We start from the raw sequence: 21,504 nt of genomic DNA on the forward strand, positions 1-21,504 counted from the left end.
TAAAGTCTCTTGGGTGAATTATAAAACACCATCTACTTAAAACATGATATATGGTAGTAAAAAAAAATCCTACCCAAGATCCCACTTAATAATTCAAAATGTTGCAAATAGGAGATGTCTTAAACAATATCAACTATTTAACTGCATAATCACACCCAAATAGGCAAATCTTTAAAATGTTGAAAAGTGTGAAAAAAATGGAGTTGGAATGTTATAGTTATGTTTTGGTAGATATAGCTATGTAAAAAGTAACTTCTATCTAAAACACGTAAATATAACTTCTATTGAAAAAATGGAGTTGGAATATTATATTTACATCAGGGTAGATACAACTAACGTGAAATGTATCTTCTATATAACATTCTAAATATCCTTTCTCAGTCATTTAAGAGACTAACATTTTTTTTATCTTTGGTTAATAACTTAATGCTCCACCAAAAATAGCATTGAATTGGTTCTTCACCAATGAAGGGAAATTTTAAAGCAGTGTGAAAATGCTTACTCACCCCCCTGCCATATTTCTGATATTTTATTTGTGTGCATATTTAAGCTAGTGTAATATAACTTCTACATATTTGAGAATTTAAATGTAAAAAATTACCCAGATTGAAGTTATACAATTAACATATGCATAATAAGTTACAATATGGATGAGTTATAAGTAATATGACGTTTACATGTTATATCAAGACAAACTTTTTCTCATCTCATTAACTCTTATCTTATAGTTGGTGATGGATATAGCCTTTAAAATTATGATTCATCCTTGTCATATCTTATATTTAATGATGGATATAACTTTTAAAAGTACCAACCTTGTTTGTTATTTTATGTATGGTCAATTTAAATGGAAGTGATCAAAATTTTATTCAATATTATTTTGTACATCTGGAAATAAAATGATGTGGGGGTGGTGTTTCTAGTGATTTTCAAACTTGTTTTAATTACCTAAATTTAGCCTATTTAAAGTAAATAGTTGCACTGACCATCTTATCTTCAAGTTAGTAAATTTGCTTGAGGGCATCTTCATGACATCCACCATCTCTGAAAATTATGAAATATTAGTAGTAGCTTGCACTAAATAGACAATGTTGGCATAGAATCTTTTTTTCGTGTTTTTTACGCCATGTCACAAATTTATTGATCTTTTATGATTCTTGGTTTTGATTTCCATGCTAAGACTCGATTCATCATACCTGCTAGGATTTTTAGTTGTGCACACATCATATTGCTCACTTCTAATTGTATAAAAAATAGAGAGTATGCACAATGACATGTAGTGACATGTGGGTGTATATTTTACTCAATGATATGCTTGATTTTTTAACCCATTCCAATCCTACCACAATGAAATGAAGAGAGACAAGGACACAAGAAGGACTATCAATAAATTAAATTAGAGACTTTAGAATGCAACTCAAATTGTACCTGAATGTAACGATAAGTACTTGCAACCGCCTGGTCATTGATGAGCATCAAATCACAATGTGAAAAATTCATTGCATTATGATTATGAGAATTTGGTTACACCTGCCCTAATCCTCTATAGTAGTTCCTTGACTTGCCTATAGATATAATTTTAGAAACAATCCTACTCCTACAATTCTTCCCTATATGGATCGTCTTTGTCCCCCCCTATTTATAGTTGTTTTTCAAGGCAACAGAATAGAACTCTCCAATTGCATCATTGCCTTTCAAAACAATGCTTGAGTATTTCCAGGTGATTATCGAGCCAGTCTCTACTCAGGTCCATGAAATCATTGATTTGTCTCCATCGCACAAACCGCTTTTTGTAATAAAGTTATAAATCCCATGTCTTCATTCCTCGTCCCCGAAATACCAATTTTTTACAGTGGAATACTTTATTTTTGCTCCCACGGTGCAATAGAGATCCACTATTGTGGCATGGAGATGATTGGTGTCATAAAATGTTGCAGTGCATCCTTCAATATATGTCATAGAACTACTCTCACCTCACAGAACTCCTCTCATCTAAAACAATAAGAGTCCTCTCAAACTGCTTGGTCTCTATCTCATTCATCCTAAAATAAGTGGATATTTCCATGGGTGACAAAGTGTGCTTGGGGATTCAATAGAGGAATCTAGTACTAAAAAAAATTACAATTCAACATAATAGTTATCATCGTGAGGAACAACCCTGCCAAGATACTTCCTAACTAGATCAAGATACTCCCGAATTACCTCTTATAATGAACAAAATATAACCTCAACTTCCTATAGAGTCTACCTATGCATGGTATCAATGAAAACGCTTTCAAAAACAACATCTACAACAAATTAGGTCAATCTCTTATTCTATTCAAGGGCATGCCCAACTTTTGAAAAGTATCAAGCAAGTCAGGGTCCACCTCATCCAAGCTCCCATTCTTCTTCTACTCTCTCTGTTTAGGTTCAGAATAATAGGAAAGGTCTTGGAAATTGATGGGTGGGTAAAATTTATCATACCATTTGGGTTTTTCCATTTTTAATCATTGTCCATAACCATTGAGTCTAAAGTTCAAAAGCCATTCAGGTTCCTTCTTTTTAGCTGAAATTAACCTAAGCTTTAGAGGGTTGTCAGGTTTAATGGATCTAAATATATTCTACTTAAAATATAGTAACATGGTTTAAAGCTGTAGGCATTGAGATCAGAATCTAAGGATGAAACAAAAAATATTTTATGTTCATGATTACAAGAAATTTTAATTTCATGTAACAAATTCTGAGGAAGGTCTAGTATTTGCATCCTACTAGAAAATTTTCTTACATCACTCGAGCCCTTCGAATTTTGGCATGGTAGCATCCATTACACAAACAATCAACCACTAAAAAAAGGTGAAAGGAAAAAAAAAAATTTCATGCATTCTGACCCTAGAAAAGTTAGGGAGGAGCGAACTCATCTGTACAATAAGGATATGCAGGAAATGCAAAATGCTTACTTCTACAATAAGTATATGCAGGACATGCAAAATTCTTACTTGTCCATTGTCTTTTGATGAATTGTTGGTGGCAATCAAAATCTGGATTATCATAATCATTAAACCCTTTGTACAATAAGGACATGCAAAATTCTTACTTGTGCATTGTCTTTTGATGAATTGTTGGTGGTAATCAAGATCTGCATTATCATAATCATTAAACCCTCAATTCTAGATGAAATTTATGATTTGATCATATAAACCCTTGAAATGTTTTACCCATAAGAACAAAAATTGGCTTTAGTAAAAAGGATCATCTTTAGTAAAAGGGAAGAACTCTCCAGAGTCCAAATTCATGCCCATGTACAAATGGCCAAAATCTCCAGGCCAAATGACCTTGTCCTTCATCCATATAATTGGTAATGCTCTCCTAAGGTGTTTCCCATGCAAACTCCATTTGGGGTTCGAATCCCATGAAATCCATAGATCACGTTCATGGTCTTCCTTCTTCTGGAATTAACACACATATATCAGCAAGGCAGAGAAAAATGCAGTGCTACAATGTGATGTTGTAATCTATGAATATTCTATTTGAACCCAGCACTAAACTGGAAATGAAAAAGAAAAGAAATATTTAAAATGGAAAAAATAAAATAAAATATTTATAATATAAAATAAAATATATAAATTGCAATTGGGTTAAGTGATTTATTTTTAATAAGAATTTGTTATTTTTGGGCTAAATTAAAGAGGAGAAGGAGAAAAAGAAGTTAAAAATGATATTTGGATGAGTGTAAACATTTAAATATGGCCTCAATTGATAATAAAATGCTAAATTAATAGAAATAATAAAATTCAAATTGTTATATTTTGATTTTGTTATTAACTTGTGAATAAGCTTTGTTCCAATACCATGGGCCAATACCATGGCTTATCAATACTACAAGTCCAAAAACCATAACTTATTTAACCGACCAATAGAATCAGCTTGAGGATCTGCTCGAAGAAGCCACGCCGGTCAATAGAAATATGAGAGACAGTTGGGGCTGGAGCCTGACAGGTACTTACACTTCAGCTGAGGGTCATAGAGTGCTTCAAGGCTCTAAGAACAGTAATCATCCGCCCACATTTTGGAAACAGGTTTGGGAGTCGCTAGCTCTTCCAAAAGTAAATTTTTTCTTCTGGACTTTGGCTCACAATAAACTTTTAACGTGAGACAATCTTGTAAAGAGGAAGTTCGAAGGGCCTCACAGATGCGTGCATTGTAGAAGTAATCTTGAAACTGCCCAACACCTTTTTTTGGAGTGCCTCTTCACCAAAGAGGTGTGGGGACTCATTCTGGAAGATTTTCTGATCTCTATTCCTTCTCAGACTTCTGTATCGGACCTCTTTGGTTCATGGAGTGCCTGTTACCCTCAATGTATCCCTCCCAAGTCTTTCTGGCACAAGGTATGGACAACGATACCTAAATTTGTTTGCTGGAAACTTTAGCTCGCTAGTAACCAACAGATATTCAAAGACATACAGCATTCTTTGGTTCAAGTTGCAGTAAAAGCCAAGTCTCTACTCTTGGAAGCAGCCCAACAGTAGTACTACAAAGATGATCCTCTGCTCACACTGGAAGAAAAGAGGTGGTTGGCCCTAGAGCCACATCCCCGAAAGTATCTCCTGCTCCCCTAGAAAGCTAACCCGGACTGGCGAAAAAGAGAGCCAGATGACATCTTCCAGAAATGGTGGAGGGCCCAAAAATTAACTACCATATTCTTTGATGGGGCATCCAAAGGGAACCCCGGAATTGCAGGTGCTGGTGGGGTCATCTATTCCACGGATGGGACTGAAAGAGATTCATTCGCCTGGGGCCTTGGCCTGAAAACTAACAATCAAGCTGAGATCCTTGGGCTACTCAAAGCTTGTCTTATTGCTAGAGAGAAAGGTGTTAAAGATCTCCAAGTCTTCGGAGACTCGGAAATTATAATAAAAAATTTAATCAAGGGGGAACTCTTCAACAACGTTGGTCTCAAAAAAATTATGGGCAGATTGAAGAGAGTCTTACAAGACTTCGACTCATACAAGCTCTATCATATTCTTAGAAACTCCAACAGTGAAGTTGATCGGATGGCGAACATTGGATGCACTCTCATGAAAGGGAGTTTAACTGTAAATGGGGAAAGCTTCTTCCAAAAACTGTGAAATTGTAATATCTCAAAGGCTGCAAAAAAGGAAAACAACCATGTAATAGGGGTCGCTACGGCAAAGACCCACTATCCCTTTTGCAATAAATAAAATCCACAACCGTTACAGTTATATATATATATATATATATATATATATATATATATATATATATATATATATATATATATATATATATATATATATATATATATATATATATATATTATAATAATATGACAAGATTCTTAACCATGGGTATTCAACCCCACATTACGATAGATATTATTAACTTATAAAAAATATTCTTTGTTACAATACCATGGATTATCGATACCACATGCCCAAAAAACATAAATTATTTCACAATCAAAATATTTTATAACAATATGACAATATTGTTAACCATGGATATTCACCCTCACTTTACCATGGATATTAACTTGTAAATCGGCTTTGTTACAATACCATGACTTATCAATACCACATGCCAAAAAACCATAACTTATTTCATAGTAAAAATATTTTATTTTAATTTAATTTTACAACATTTTTTTATTAAATCTAAAAGGAAAAATATTACAATTTGAGATATATCTAAACTCTCTATCTTGTTACAATACCATGGCTTATCAATACCACATGCCAAAAAGCCATAACTTATTTCATAGTAGAAATATTGTATTTTTATTTAATTTTACAAAAAAAAATTAATTGAATCTAAAAGGGAAAATGTTACAAATTGAGATATATCTTATTACTCTATCCTCAAGACTACTAAAAATATTCCCATAGAAATTAAATTAATGTTTTAATAAAATTAAGCTAAGATGGATCTATGCCGTTCTTTCTATATATATATATATATATATATATATATATATATATATATATAGATATATATATATATATATAAAGAACCAACATAGATCCATCTTAGCTAAGGATCCAAGGGAGGAGAGCAAGAAAATTGACTAATTATAATAGATTAAATATAGTGCATGATTTTTTAAAGTTCTTCATAATTTTATTTTCTTTGACATGATTGATCCAAAATATAGGTTTAATATTTTACAACCAATTACGTTTTTTTAATTTAGATAATTTCTTAAACACAATACAATGTGATAAAATTTAAGAGAGATTTGGGGAGTGGGCGGAGAGAGGGAGGGAGGTAGTGAAAAAGTTGGAGGGAAGAGAGAGAGAGAAAGAGAGAGTGATGGGGGGGAGAGAGTGTAGGTGGGAGAAAGGGAGCAAGAGAAAGGAAGAGAGAGGAGAGAGAGAGAGAGATAGAGTTGGCGTGCGAGAGAGAGGGAGGAAAGAGCAAAGACATAGAGAGGTAGAGGTGGAGAGAGAGAGGAGTGAGAAGTGAGATATGGAGAGAGAGTGAGGGAGAGAGGAGAGGATGGAAGAGAAAGAAGAGGAGAGAATAGATATAGGGAGAGTAGGAGAAGAGAGAGAGATGGAGAAGGATAGGGGGGAGATAGTGATACAGTTGGAGGGAAGAGAGAGGGAGAGTGATTTGGGGGGGAGAGATAGAGAGAGGTGGGAGATAAGGGATAGAGAGGAAGGAAGATAGAGATGAGGAGAGAGAGAGATGGAATTGGAGAGGGCAAGAGAGGGAGGGAAAAATAAAAACATAGAGTGAGAAAGGTGGAGAGAGAGAGATGGAATTGGAGAGGGTAAGAGAGGGAGGGAAAAAGAAAAACATATAGTGAGAAAGGTGGAGAGAGAGAGTGGGGACAAGGGAGTCATGGAGAGAGAGTGAGGTAGAGAGGAGAGTGGGAGGGAATATAGAGAAGGATATGTATAGAGAGGGAGAGAAGGGGAAGAGAGAGATAGACAAAGAAAGGGAAGAGAGGGAGAGAGAGAGTGTGCATGTTTGTGGGGTGAGATAACACTAGTTCAAAATGGCTAATTAGTTACTAAAAAACCGACTAAAATTTGCATATAAATGACCATTTTCAGTCGGTGACGAGTAGTAGCTAATTTATAGTATCTTATAACGGAACCAACTTTTAGTCGTTTTTAGCTTAGTCATTAATTTATTGTCTCAATTTTATTGTTTAGTAGTATATTTAGTCATAAATTTGGTCATTAATTTAGTCATTGATTTAGTCATTATTTGCCACAATTAATGATCAAATATACAACAAAATATATTACTATGTGATCATCCGAGAAAACCAATTAATGACCAAAGAAATATGACCAAAATGTTGGTCATGCTATAAGATACTGTAAATTAGCTAATAATAGTCATATATATGCAAATTTTAGTTGTCGTTTGAAACTAATTAATGACCAAAGAAATATGACTAAATTTTTGTCGTGTTATAAGATACCGTAAATTAGTTACTAATAGTCGTATATATGAAAAATTTAGTTGTAATTTGTAATGAAAAAGTAATCATTTGCAGTAGTCATTTATATTTTTTTGGTAGCTTCATATTCATTATATAAACGACTAATTTAATAGTTTATATTCATTTCATTTATTTTCATCAATAAAATATAAACGGCTAATTTAGTGGTATATTCATTTTATCGATGTTCATCATTAATCAATATAAACTACTAATTTTGTAGTTTTAGATTGATTTTATGTGTTCATTATTAATCAACATAAATTAATTAGTATGATTTTGTGACTAAATTAAAAAAACGTCATACAATATGCACTAGTTCATCTAATATGAAAATTCAAAATTACATATGTTAGTTAAAATACTAAACAATATCAAGTTCAACTATAAATAATTTTAACCACATAAATTATATTATATGAAATATTAAGGACTACAATATGATTTTCCAACTTAACATAGGTTGGACTACAATTTACACATGAAATGTTGTTTCATCACTACAAAACATTATCATTGTGTTGTCAATTCATTGCAGGTGAATTCACCAACTATGAAGACTTGAATACCAGTCTCTATGTGTGTGTCTTATGTGGGATATTGGCTTTAAGGGTATCAGTAGAATGGTTCTCTTCTCTCCCTTTTTTCATTTGTCGCTCCAGTGTTAGTGTTCTCCTCTTTCTTCAAATCCTCCTACTTACCATCAATACTGAGTTCATTTTCTGAAAAAAGAAGAAGAAGATACAATGCAGAGTGTAAGACATGGAAGATGATGAACACTACAATATAAACGAAAGTAGACTATAAATGATTTATATTACATATACCTCAACATCAATAATGTTAAAGCCATTCTTCCCATAAAAGAAAGATACTCAAACAAGGTGTCTTCATTTGAGCGATAATGTCCACTATGTGGCCAGATGACCTGTATAAACAAATAAATGTCACAATAGAAAATAACACCTTAGTAACTTAGTATTCAACCTTCAGGGAAAGCTTAGGCACAATCTTGCCAATTAAGTTACATGGTAAAAAGCTCAAGCTGTAAATAACTCGTGAAAACAAATAATCTAAGGTGTGATGTCTAATCCTTATCATTTTATTCGTAACAACAGTTTGTTTTCTAATGCATGAACTTGGTCAGGTATATAAACAACATGTGCTCAAATAACAACACGAAAGTAAAATTTTCTAATTTTCATGAAAATATTTCGACACAAAACAGTTAAAAGGATTTCAATCAATATCGTGTAATACCAATTTCATCTCCAAGCTTTGGTTGTTTTTTAGACAGAGGTAATACCAAGTATTTTCAATATTTCATAGTTAAAATACAAAACAAAATCAAAATAAACGTTCAAAATAAAATCAAACAATAAAGAGAGGATATCATGGAATGGACAGTGAAATTATAAAAGAATTGTTTACCTGTCCATCGATATCTTATTAGGCATTCCTAAAACATTTTATTACCCAAAATAACCATGAGGTAAAAGAATCACAACATTAAAAACCATAGGAATACTTACTAGAAACATTTCCAAAGTAGATGGTTGAAGTGCCTGAAGTATCTCCAACAACAAATGAATCATATCCAAGACATGATCTCTATATTGTCTCCCCATCCTTTTTCCAGTCACATTTCATGTAACCTGCCCCCACCAGAGTCAACTAACAATCAAATGAAGGCATTGACATTTGTTTTTATCTTTCATATGTATAAACTTTGAATATAATTTGTTTTGGGAACATATTAATTCATATTTAAAGCCTTCCTGTCATGAGAATGTATCAATCAAGTAGGACATCAGAAAAATTGACCTCAATGAGGTCCTCTAACAATTTATACAATATCAATATTTGTCTTGCTGTGATACATTGGATAGAAAAAAGAACATATTTGCAAAAGAAAAAGCCATATATTACTTATGTTCAAACTATGTATATGGTGTATTCTTAGGTAACTTTTCAAGATGTCCCTATACCTTTACCAAAGCGGATTGTAGCTTGGTTAAAATTTATATCCTTTCATTTCGCGTCAATTTCTGCAAGATAAATGTCACACATTATTCTTTCCCATTTCTCAACAAGCTAGATATGATAAATTGAAAGTCACATAAAAGCAAGAGAAAACCATTTTCTAACCAAAACAAAAAAACAAACAGTGCCTCTAATAAAAATTCACACCTAAGAAATTACTCTGCCACGTGCTCATACTAAAGGTGATATTATCTGAATCATGTTTAGGTCATATTTAATGGGATATTCATATGTTTACCATTATGTCAATTTGGTGCTAAAAGAAATACATAAATCCAAGTTATTATCAGTGAAATTCAAGTATAATTCAAAAAAATAATGTCATTAATAGATATGGAGAGAGAAACATATTCATAAATAGGATTCTCTATTTTAGTTTGGTTTGAATTGAGTTGGTATTTGAATATATAGTTTTCTCTGAAGACGTGAAATAGAAAGATGAGAATCGAAATAACTGTGTGAATTTTTAATTAATTCATATTATATATCTCTAAAACAACTAGGTCATCCTTCTCTGCTACTTGATAGATATTTATTGGCATAGAATAATAATGAATTAACTATCAAGCACAATGATTCATATATATTAACCAAGGAAACAAAAATGACATGGCTTTGCTATTTGTGTGCTCGAAGGAAATCCAACAATGGCTATGTTATTTCTTTATCATGAAATAGAATTGAAGACAAATGTTGGTTCAGAAATTGAACTCCATTACCAATAGGAGATGGTCATTTTGGGTAAGGAAAGGATGAATTGAAGGGCTCAAGGTCTGGCTCTAATACATAGTTATCCTTGTCGCTACAAAATACAAAGCTGTCATCATTTCCTTATCCAAATAAAAAGAAAAATGAGTTTGTATTTGTGCACTTGTGATAGTATATGAAAAAGAGAGCACTAGTGGAAATCAAAGTGTGTCATACCATCATTCAACCTAACAGAAAAAATATATATTTAGTTTTGGATTGCAATGGAAATCAAATGTAAAACCCACTCAACTTGATCTTTACATGACATATCTGTAATGAACTAGCAGAATAGAAGCATGCTAATTCATCAACATGATATGATAAAAAATAATAATGGAACATTGTTTCCTACCACATAATTGGCATGAATAAAATTTCCACAGAATCCATCCAAAAAATTAGAAGAACTTATGGGAAAAGAACATATCATTGGTATTTTGTACCACCTTTAACACATGTAACCTAGGGAAGTAGAGGAGGTCAAATGTAGCAAGATTCCAATTGCGTGGGATATAAAAAGATAATGTGGAAAAACACAACTGACAATCCATGAAATCGCACTCTAAATAATAGAACATGTTGGGGATAATAATGATGAGAACAAATCATGTATGAAGATCAAGCACCTTATAGGTCATCAATTAACAAGGTGGCTAGTAATTTTTACTTGTGAAAAAAAATATCATAATTAGTGTAATGATTGTGTGGATCATTTCGTGAATTTTTTCACATTTATATTATGGTGTCCATGAAAGAGAGAGTGATGAAAGTTCTCTAGGTTTGGTCAGACTAGTTTCTCTTTTCAGATGCTTATGTGAATGGACTGGGAGCTACCTTTCTACGGTCTGGAAATTCAGGTGTCCCTCCTTTTCATTCGATATGTGGAGAGGCCCCACCATTGAAAGACCTTGATAGTTCTGAAGCCAATCTTACGGACATAACAAATGGATTTGGTCCAAATCATGATGTCGCTCTAGTGATTAGAGAGGGAGCAAGAACACGAGAATTTTTTAGTATTCCTCTTGTGGAGCTTGAAAGATAGTGTAGGAAAAATGGTTTATCTATTTTTGGTGGTAGGGAGGTAATGGTTTTCCGATTGCTTAGCTTAGAAGAAGCAGAGAAGCATAAGAACGAAGATCAAGACAAGGATGTTAGGTATGGCAATAACTTTGCAATCAGAGGGAAGCATGTAAGAGAAATTGATGCTTATTTAAATTTGCAAGGGAGAAGGTGGAGCACGGTTGAATAAAGAAAATTCATACTTGATGCTGATAAGGACTATATATACTTATCATCATCTGGGAAAAAAGTTTAGGAAGAATCATTTTTATGGTCATGGGTTGAGGAATCTGAATCAGTGGATGCCTCTTGCAGTGGAACTTTACCAAAAAGTGGTGGTGTGGTGATGGTAGTGTCACATGATGTGCCCCCAAAAGTTCAAAATATTCTAGGAAATGTCAAGGAAAATTTCTTTCTCTACTCCTTAACTCATATTTCGCCCCATCAACGTTTTGATAGAACAATTATCAAGATCATAGAATGATATTATCCTTAATGATGAAGTCCAAGGGCTAACAGTTTAAGGATATGAACAATTTTTTTTAAAAACAGGCATTCTTGTCTAACTTGCAAGGACTTGGGTGTCAAAATTTTTGTCGAGCCAATGTTATTCACATGTCAAAATTTTTAGTATGACTTGGGGTTGAGCTTGATTGGGAGGAGTTTGCTTATTACTGTTTAGTCAAGGAAAATAATCAAATTCAGAGTCCATTTGAATTATGATTCATGAAGCACGGTAACAAAGTTGGTGAGCTTAATAGGGCTCATCCTTGTCGTGATGTGTTACGTTCGAATGGCATGAAGGCATGCATTTCAAAAGGCCGAGATATGATATAAATCTTGGGAAATTTTAACCAAATAAATAACCCAAACTTGACACTTGAGAAATGATATAAATCTTGGGAAATTTTAACCAAATATATAACCCAAACCTTAAACCTGGTAGTGTGCCATCCATTGTTTGAAGTGTGGCTACTAAAGACAAATTTCTTAAATACTTTTAAAAATTAACATACAAATAATTTATAAAAGCAAGACATTTCATTGTCAATCAAATGTCAAATTGGATAACAATTCAAGTGAGAACCTACAATGACAATCCAAAATTGACAGGGTGTATTGGAGAAATGTTCAAATCTCATTGGGAACATCCTAATCCTACAGGTTATCATGTAGAGCAACAAATTTTTTTACCTTGCCTGGTCAGAACCAATGCAAACAATGAATGATAAAAAAAATGAAAATGCGGAAAAATGTTGCATACCCATTCCATGAGATTGTCATCCACTTCCACACTCGACGTTTCCCAAGACTAAGAACATCATTCAAATGGTGTCCACATCCTTGTATCCATAGTAGAATTCGTCCTCATATCCACATACAACCTGCATTGGAAATACCGTTCCGTAAAGAAAAAAAATAAAAGAAAATGAAGCTAGAAAGCCTTTTTCTTGGTCAACGGTTTAAAGATTTTGAAGCCTGTATTTAAAAAGAAAATTCTCATACCAATATCCTTGCTTGCTTTGAAACTCTATTCAAATAAATCAGTTCTTCCAAAACTTTACATATCGTTGATCATCGTAATTCAAGTCATTAGTTAAACATAGTTCCATCATCTCTAGAGGACAAGTGCTCTAAATAAAGCAACTTAATACACTGATTTCCCTATCATGAAATTCATTTATGTCTACATAAACATGTACTGTATGGAGATGAGAGAGTGGGGATTTGAGATGTCAAGGTATGGGATATTTTGAAAGTTCCTGCATAAGCCAACTCTGCACTCATTGATGAGGTAAAAGACATAAATATTCATTATTTGCATCATCGAAAAAAACCATGGAAGAATTTTATTGTCTTTTCGCATCTTATAGGAGGTTAAATTTTTTAATTTAGCTAGTGTAGATTTGCATTAAGGAATATATATGAAACAAAGTCGTTACTTGGTTTTGTTTCATATCTATTGGATATACTGAATATGCAAACATGACATAATAATGAACCAAAACATAATAGTCAACCTAAGCTACATCAATATATGTTTTGTATAAACAATTTTTGATGTTATACCCTAACAACTAGGTAGCAAATGAAAACATTCTTAAACATTGAAACATGTTGTTCACTGCACATGTAAAAGAAAAGCATAAATTTTGTTCTTACCAAGATAAATTTGTCACCCATTAACAAACGCTCGAGATTAGGAAGCCTCTCTAACAACAAATTGAGAAGACACATATATCATTAAGAAAAGTCCCAACACATATGACTAGCGCCTTTAATGATTTAAATCTCCCCATCATCCCAATCAATAAGTCCACAAAGAATTGTAAGCATTATGAGGATAAGAGATCATTTCCAGTACGGTCAAATTACTTCCACGCTGCATATTGAGTCTCAATATAGAGCATGAAAGCTCTTGAAACAATATCCCATTCACTCTCAAATCGTTTATCATGTATTCCCCTGCATACACATATAAGATAATATGCATTTACAGTGGTTTATCTTTTATCCACATACAACCTGCATTTACACTCGTTTCACTGTAAAGCATTGAAAGTAATAATAAAATCTAGACCTACATAGTCGTAGTTTGAAGCAGTGTTATTGAAGAGCTTTTGTTTGTATCTAGTAGTTTTTTGATGCAAATTTAGTGATTCCTCTAAACACAGGGGAAGGTCGAATAGTGACGATCCGATATTTTGTATGGTTTGGCTAGTCAAGTGGGGCATCGCATCAAATTGGATGAGCATACACCAAATCTTTAAAAGGGTTCCTATGCAAGTGCTTTTAAATGATATCAATTGAAAGCTTCAACAAGTACTCAGTATTATTATATAGAGGACCACCCAAAAACAAACCATTTGATCTTGTCGAATTTTGAAGAACCAAGTGACCCTTTTTCAAAAGGCCATTGCTACTGTCATTTTGAGCAATTATTTTTATGTCGAAACGTGGGATTGCTGGAAGAACTCACACTAAATGTACTTTCCTAGGCGCCCCATAAAAGCAGGAATAACAAGTTAGCACCCATCAGTTTTAACAACAACGTGTTGACTTCTTGGATAAAACAATATCATTTCAAATTTGTTTTTCTCACTAGCATTCCTTTTATCTCTCAGAACAAAGACCAGTTCATCTTCAAGATTGGCCCAATGAGTGTACTGATATACAACAATGTTTCTTGGTCCATTAGCACTTGAAACAAGTTTGACATCATTGATCATATCTATAAATTCACCCTCCTTTTGCCATATGTCTACAATAATGCTTTGAGACAACTCATTTTCTTCGGGATAAGAACTTGAATCAACATGTATTTCACCACTCAGTAGATATTTTTCACGAGTCAAATATATAGGCTTATGGTTCAATACATTGAATTCTAATGGAGACATTCCAAAGAAAATGCACGAGTTCAAGAAATGGAGCATGTGCACACCAGGAGCTTCTAAGTAGATTTTCTACCATCCTTTCTCAATCAACAAATTCATGGGTTCTTTATTTGGCTGTACGATGTAAGAAGCCACATGATGAGTAGACATAATACGTAACCAATAGCCTTTTGGATAAACACTATCTCCGAACGATCAGAAACACCAACTTGACATCAATAACCTTTCTCCCAAAACCAATCATCATCCTAGTCTAAAAAGTCAGAAAAAGGTCCATGTTTTACCTTAAGACACCATGTACTAGGTAAGACTTTCTCTCAAATATGAAGTCACTGATCTCATTTGTTAAACTTAAAGATTTCAACTTCTCTGAACCAAAAGTTCAACAACTAGAGAAGTAAGTGATATAGAAACCGAGGAGTCACATTCTTACTTGCATATCGCTGATCCACGGGTATCAACAAGGGACTTTATAAATTCAATGCCAAGCATTGGTCGAGTTATTGTCACATCAATATGTGATGGTGAAAATTGAAGACGAAAATCACGTTCTATTTTTGTGGTCAATGGGGATATTTGTTATTCACCTAGTTGAACCTCGAAGCAGAAGTTTCCCATATCCTCAATCCTCTTTACTTGAGGCTTAACATTCTTTAGCCTATGTGTTAATCCAACCTGATGCTTGCCATAATAACTGTTTGTCACTAATTTTAGGCAACCACAAATATTATAATGTGTTGCTTCTATCTCTTGGATTGTGTTAGGCCACTATACTACTAGTGTAACCCCTTATTGTTATTAGTACAACCCACTTATTATATTGATGTACCCATGTAGTGCCCATATTGTTACTATTGTGCCACATAGAAGCCCACTATTGTTATTATTGTGCCCTTACATTATTATTGTTATGTTGGCTCTAATTATGTTATGACCCCTTAGACTCCTATATATAGAAAGGAGGTATTTTCATTTGTATCATTGAAGAATTTTTCATTTGTGTAATGTAAAGGAGGTTGCTCCCTCAAAGAGGCTGAATTCTAAGGTGTTGATCTCTCTTTTCTATCTTTTTGTGAGCTGGTTTCATAACATTTGGTATCAGAGCTTTGGATTCTAGGGTTTCGCTGCTCCAAACAGGTCATCATTGAATTTTCTCTATAACTTTTTTTCTGCAACGTTTTAGAAGCTAAAACCAAAACCCATTTGACAAGCAATTTCCCTGAATCTTGGGTCTAAATTTCAGAGTTTTTCGCGCTATATTTGCGGAGATATGATGTGCGGAAGTTGGTCTTTTTGCAGACTCCTGAATTACATTCCAAACAGGTGACTTGGGGAAAATTGTCATAACTTTCTCTCTGAGCATTGGATTGAAATTTAGTAAGAAGGTACAGAAAGAGGATGGACCGTAGCTCCTTTTATTTATTTTATAGAGCCAAAGGTCGAAACAATGACATGTGGCGCTTCATAAAAGTTCGCTCTTTTGGAAAGGTCTATAATCAGGTCATATTATGAGATTGTGCATAACCCCTTCTTGGAGAATCCAATTTGGATCAGACTGGTGGAATTGGAAAGAGGACGTAGAGGGCTACTACAGGTCACAATTTCAGAACTCAAAGATCCGAAAGTACAGAGTTATAGTCGTTTCAAGATCGAGCTCCTAAAATCAAGAAAAAGCAAGATGAGGAAGTTTTATGGCAAGGATCCGGTAAATTGGGTACTTCAGATGGAGCAATATTTTGATCTACATGGTGTACCACCATTGCAAAAGGTATGTATTGCATCTTCATATTTAGAAACGGATCAATTTTTATGGTATGAAGGGCTTTGTTCTCGTAAACAACTTGTTACGTGGTCAATTTTCACGGAGGAAATGATAGCACATTATGAGTGTACAAAGAGTAACACCACAACAATTGGAAAAAGTAAAAGGGCTTTGTGACATAGCGGAAAGAAAAATTATGGAAACCAGGAAGGATACCCCTCACAACGATAAAGATGTAAGTGTTGTTTCTCCCAACCTTCCACAACCTACAAGGGTTACACCACAACAATTGGAAGAAAAAAGAGAAAAAGGTCTTTGTTACAATTGTGATAACAAATGCACTAAAGGTCATAAGTGTGCTGAGAAGACATTATTTTACATAGAATATGAAGAGGAGGAAGAAAAGGATCAAGAAACATCAAAAGAAGAGGATATACGCCAGGACCCCACCCCAGAGAAAGAAGAAATGAATCAGACCATATCTTGTAAAGCATTGGCAAGAATTACCACTCCTCAAACTCTCAAAATAGAAGGACATATCAAGAAGAAAAAGGTGCAAGAAGTGAAAGATCACATCGAGAAAGAAGAAATGAATCCAACCATATCTTGTAATTCATTGGTCGAAATTACCACTCCTCAAACTATCAAGATAGAAGGACATATCAAGAAGAAAAATGTTCAAGAAGTGAAAGATCACATCGAGCATGAGGAAATGAATCCGACCATATCTTGTAAAGGATTGGAAGCAATCACCACTCCTCAAACTCTAGAGGTAGAAGGATATATGAAGAAGAAAAAGGTTCAAGCAGAGAAACATCACATCGAGCATCAACAACAACTTCTCCAACTTTTAAAGGATAGTGCCACTTCAATGCAAAATCAAATGAAACAACAGGTAGATCAACATTGTAGTGAAAAATGTTTTGATGTAGGTGATTAGGTATTTTTATTGCTACATCTCAAGAAAGCTATTTATGAGAAGGAAATGTTGGAAATACTACATGCACTTAAAAAATGGCGACCTTACCGAATGGGAAGACTCTTCAAGGATGAGGATGTGGAAGCATTGTTTTGAGTTATTTCCATTATCCAACTAGATTGGATAAACGAAGCAAGGGATGAATGGGAGAAGGATGAAGAAGTATGGCCACTTATTCAAAAGTTGCAAAATATCCCAATTCAAAAAATATTACCAGAAATTGAAGAGGAAGGAAAAATCATATTGGAACTTGGAGAAGTCACAGAAACAAGAACCCGATAGCTACGAATCGATCAATTTCAGAGTATCTCATCAAGTGGAAGAACTTACCTGCTGAAGATTCCACATGGGAGGACAAGAATTTTATACAGAAGCATCAAGAACTACTCACGCATTGAGGACAACACTTTTTGAAGGAGAGGGGCATGTTAGGCCCCTATACTACTAGTGTAACCCCTTATTGTTATTAGTACAACCCACTTATTATATTGATGTACCCATGTAGTGCCCATATTGTTACTATTGTGCCGCATAGAAGCCCACTATTGTTATTATTGTGCCCTTACATTATTATTGTTATGTTGGCTTTGATTATGTTATGACCCCTTAGACTCCTATATATAGAAAGGAGGTATTTTCATTTGTATCATCGAAGAAGTGTTCATTTGTGTAATATAAAGGAGGTTTCCCCCTCGAAGAGGATGAATTCTAAGGCGTTGATCTCTCTTTTCTATCTTTTTTTGAGCTGGTTTCATAACAGATTGAAGCCATGTTTGGCAGAACTATGAAGTTCTCCAAACTGCTAAAATCGAAGTGATCCTTCTCGACCTTGATTGTGTAGTGTGTTGATGTTACCTGATCAAGTCTGTAATATCCCTGAACATTTATTGTAGCTATTTCTTGTCCATCAACTAATATATTAACACCTTCAACACCGACACCTTCAGAAGTCATGACACATCCTCCAACTGAGAAACCTATGACCCGAAATGGCTGAGATATATTAACATGACTGTGCTCAACCAGAACCTCTATAGATGGAGGTGAAACATCAAATATTGTATTCTCACCCTTGTAGAATGGAAACAACCTGTATTTTCCACATGGAATAAAATTAAAATAAAATTTCCCATTTTCATCAGATATTGCATGACAAAGCGCTTGATTTGGCCAAGGAGCTACTCCAAAACCCTGAGGGCACTTCACCTCATGGACATCATTTGAATAAAGATATACATGAACACCTAAAATAGGGTTACCTTGAGAAACAAGCAAGACATCCATATCATAACCAGGGACATAAAATATGTCATCTACTCCCAGATTTCTAAAGCCCAACTCCATCTCTAGAGAGCCTCTTGGCACAATTGTTAATAGAACATGAGAATCATGTATTTTAAAGAGAATATTAGAGAAAATGTACTCTATAAACCTCAATTGTTGTACCTCATGCATAGCACCATCGTGGCTAGGACCTACATTAGGCATGTCATTGTATCTTGTTCCTCCGTTTAACTATGGGCTCACAGAGCCTACTCTTTCCACTTATTCACATTTGATGGAGGGATATTGTGTCATCTGGATGCTCATCCTTAAGGAATAACTCTGAAATATTTACGTGGGCATAGTCAATGTTGGGAATATTTATCCCTTTTCATGACGCACAAACAAACAAAAGCGCATGTCAACACTTTCTACATTTTATTTCCTAATGTCTTCACAGTGTAGTATTTTAGGTTGAAAACATTAGGCTACTATACCTAATTGAAATTATGCTTGACAGATATTTGGTCACTGAACTTTAGGAAAATGATTCTTTCTCCAAACTTATTGTGCATATCAAACGAAGGCAAAGAGTGAGAAAAATAGCACGATCTTTCCTTTTTGACAAAAATTATAGTGGGATTTGATATGACATGATATTTGTATACTGTTGGAGGATTAACAAAATTTATGTATTCATGATGGGAAGCAACCAACCTATATTTACCTGGAGTAATATTTGTAAATGTGTAATTGCCTACCTGCGAGGTAAACATGACATTAATGAGGTCATTGCTGGTGGAAATGAATTCAACCTTCACATTGGCAAGATCTCCATTTATCTTTGAACAATGTTTTGCTTGAACAACCCCCAACACTCTCCCAAAAATAGTGAACCGAGTGAAGCGAAAATTGATGTCTTCATTTCCACTGCAACCATTGTGATCCACTAATAGATATTCACCCTTTTAAGACATATTCATGAAGTCCTGAAATATGCATATTCTGGATGTAATTTTTCCACTCGATATTCTTAACATCAAATCCGAAACTATCTAGTTCATCTCAAGAGAGCTCTTAATTTTTTTTTTCAAAATTGGAGATATTAAATCTCCACAAATATATTAAAAAATTTATTAATGTATGTTGCGTGATTACCAATCAAAATGTTTAAAAGAATACACCACCAACAAATTTGTATTTCATATCTATTGTACATAATTCACCTTCCTCCATAGAATCAGGTGCTTCAATTGCTGTAACATATATTTTGTGAATGATCTTGATAACCCCACTATCTACAATATCACTATCAGTTTGCAATGACTCATTTTATGTATATTTTTTTATAATTTTATGTATTTTTTTTAATTATGGTGAATCGACAATTCTTTAGATTAAGCAATTAATCTAGACTAAGTAACAAATCTACTTCTTGGAAGGAGATTATATGCAAAATAAAATTTACATGAGTAAATTTTTAACTTTTCAAATTCCACTTATATTCATCAAATTTCTAGTAAGAAACACAAAGTATCGTTACAACTTACATGATCTAACAACTGTGTCCTGCCAATAATTCTCCATAGTATTAACGCAAGTCAATTGCTTCAGCAATTTTACTGGGTTTCTTTTGGGATCAATGTATGGATTACATTTAAAATGTTGAAATATTATTTTTAAAAATTCTCGAATTGTTATGGGATTTACCACACAAGGAACGTGATAAACCTTTATGCCACACTTTCCTGCATGTTTGGCCATAGCTGCTAAAGTTGCATTCACAACCATGTCTGCCAATATCTGCAATTTGAATTCAACCAAAAAAATAACACATTTAAGAGAAAAAGGATAATGGTTTTTTTTATATAAAAAAGATAAAGTACCACATTTAAGAGAAAAAGGATAAGTAGATAATGGTTTTTTTGGGTCGAATTTTTGAATTATTCACTGTCATCCTCATGATATAGATAAAGGATCAGATCTCCCAAGAAAAATAAATAATGTGAAGATGCTCATGAAAAATATTTAAATAATTAAGAAATGTAAAATCTAAATTTGGAACCATCCATTATCATCATCAAAACATAGATAAAAACCTAATCTAATAAAAAAATATAGAAATACTCTTGTAAAATCTAAAATTAATTAGTAAATGATTTTTCACACTTTGTTAAGAGTTACTCACCAGATCAAACACAATATCTGGATCGACCAAGAAGCAAGATAGTTGACCATTTCCATAGTGCCTAATGATTGGATCAATCATTCTGCAAGTTGAATATTTGATTTAGGTCAAAAACAATGGGAGAGTAGTCAAGCTTTGGATCAGAAGGCTTCCTCAACTTTGTCAAAGACGGACTTGCCTCGATGAAACCTTCGCATCCATTGATCTCGTCAGTAGCAGTTTGAACTACTAGGAATGTAACAAACGACCACAGAAGCACCCACCACCCACCAGGTCTCCATTACAAGGACTTTCGAATCTAAAAGCCTACTCACTTTCCTTCGGGTTTCAATAGCTCACTGCATTTCTATTCCTCTAGTTTCCAACTAGTTGTCGCTAGTTCAATGCAGATAGAAGCTTAAATCACTAGGATGGTTGAGATGCCATGCTTTCTGTGCACCAAACACCCAAATCCAATGAAAATCCAGCCCCATGGTAGATATTTGGATCACTTTTACCCTCCCACAGATAGGTTCTACCCTCGATGAAACAATGTCAAGTTGTAAAACAATGACTTTACATTGCCCATTATCAAGGAAAGATGATCTATAACCCCTAGGGTTCACC

General features: G+C 33.9%; 1 pseudogene; it reads right to left on the minus strand.

The window, feature by feature from the left end:
* Positions 1 to 1,383: 1,383 nt before the first annotated feature.
* Positions 1,384 to 21,099, minus strand: LOC149174567 (iron-sulfur cluster assembly SufBD family protein ABCI8, chloroplastic-like; annotated as a pseudogene).
* Positions 21,100 to 21,504: the final 405 nt, after the last annotated feature.

Source organism: Pinus tabuliformis, chromosome 4_1 (genome assembly GCF_031772625.1).
Source record: "Pinus tabuliformis cultivar Carrire ecotype Pingquan chromosome 4_1, CPIR1, whole genome shotgun sequence".
NCBI lineage: Eukaryota > Viridiplantae > Streptophyta > Pinopsida > Pinales > Pinaceae > Pinus > Pinus tabuliformis.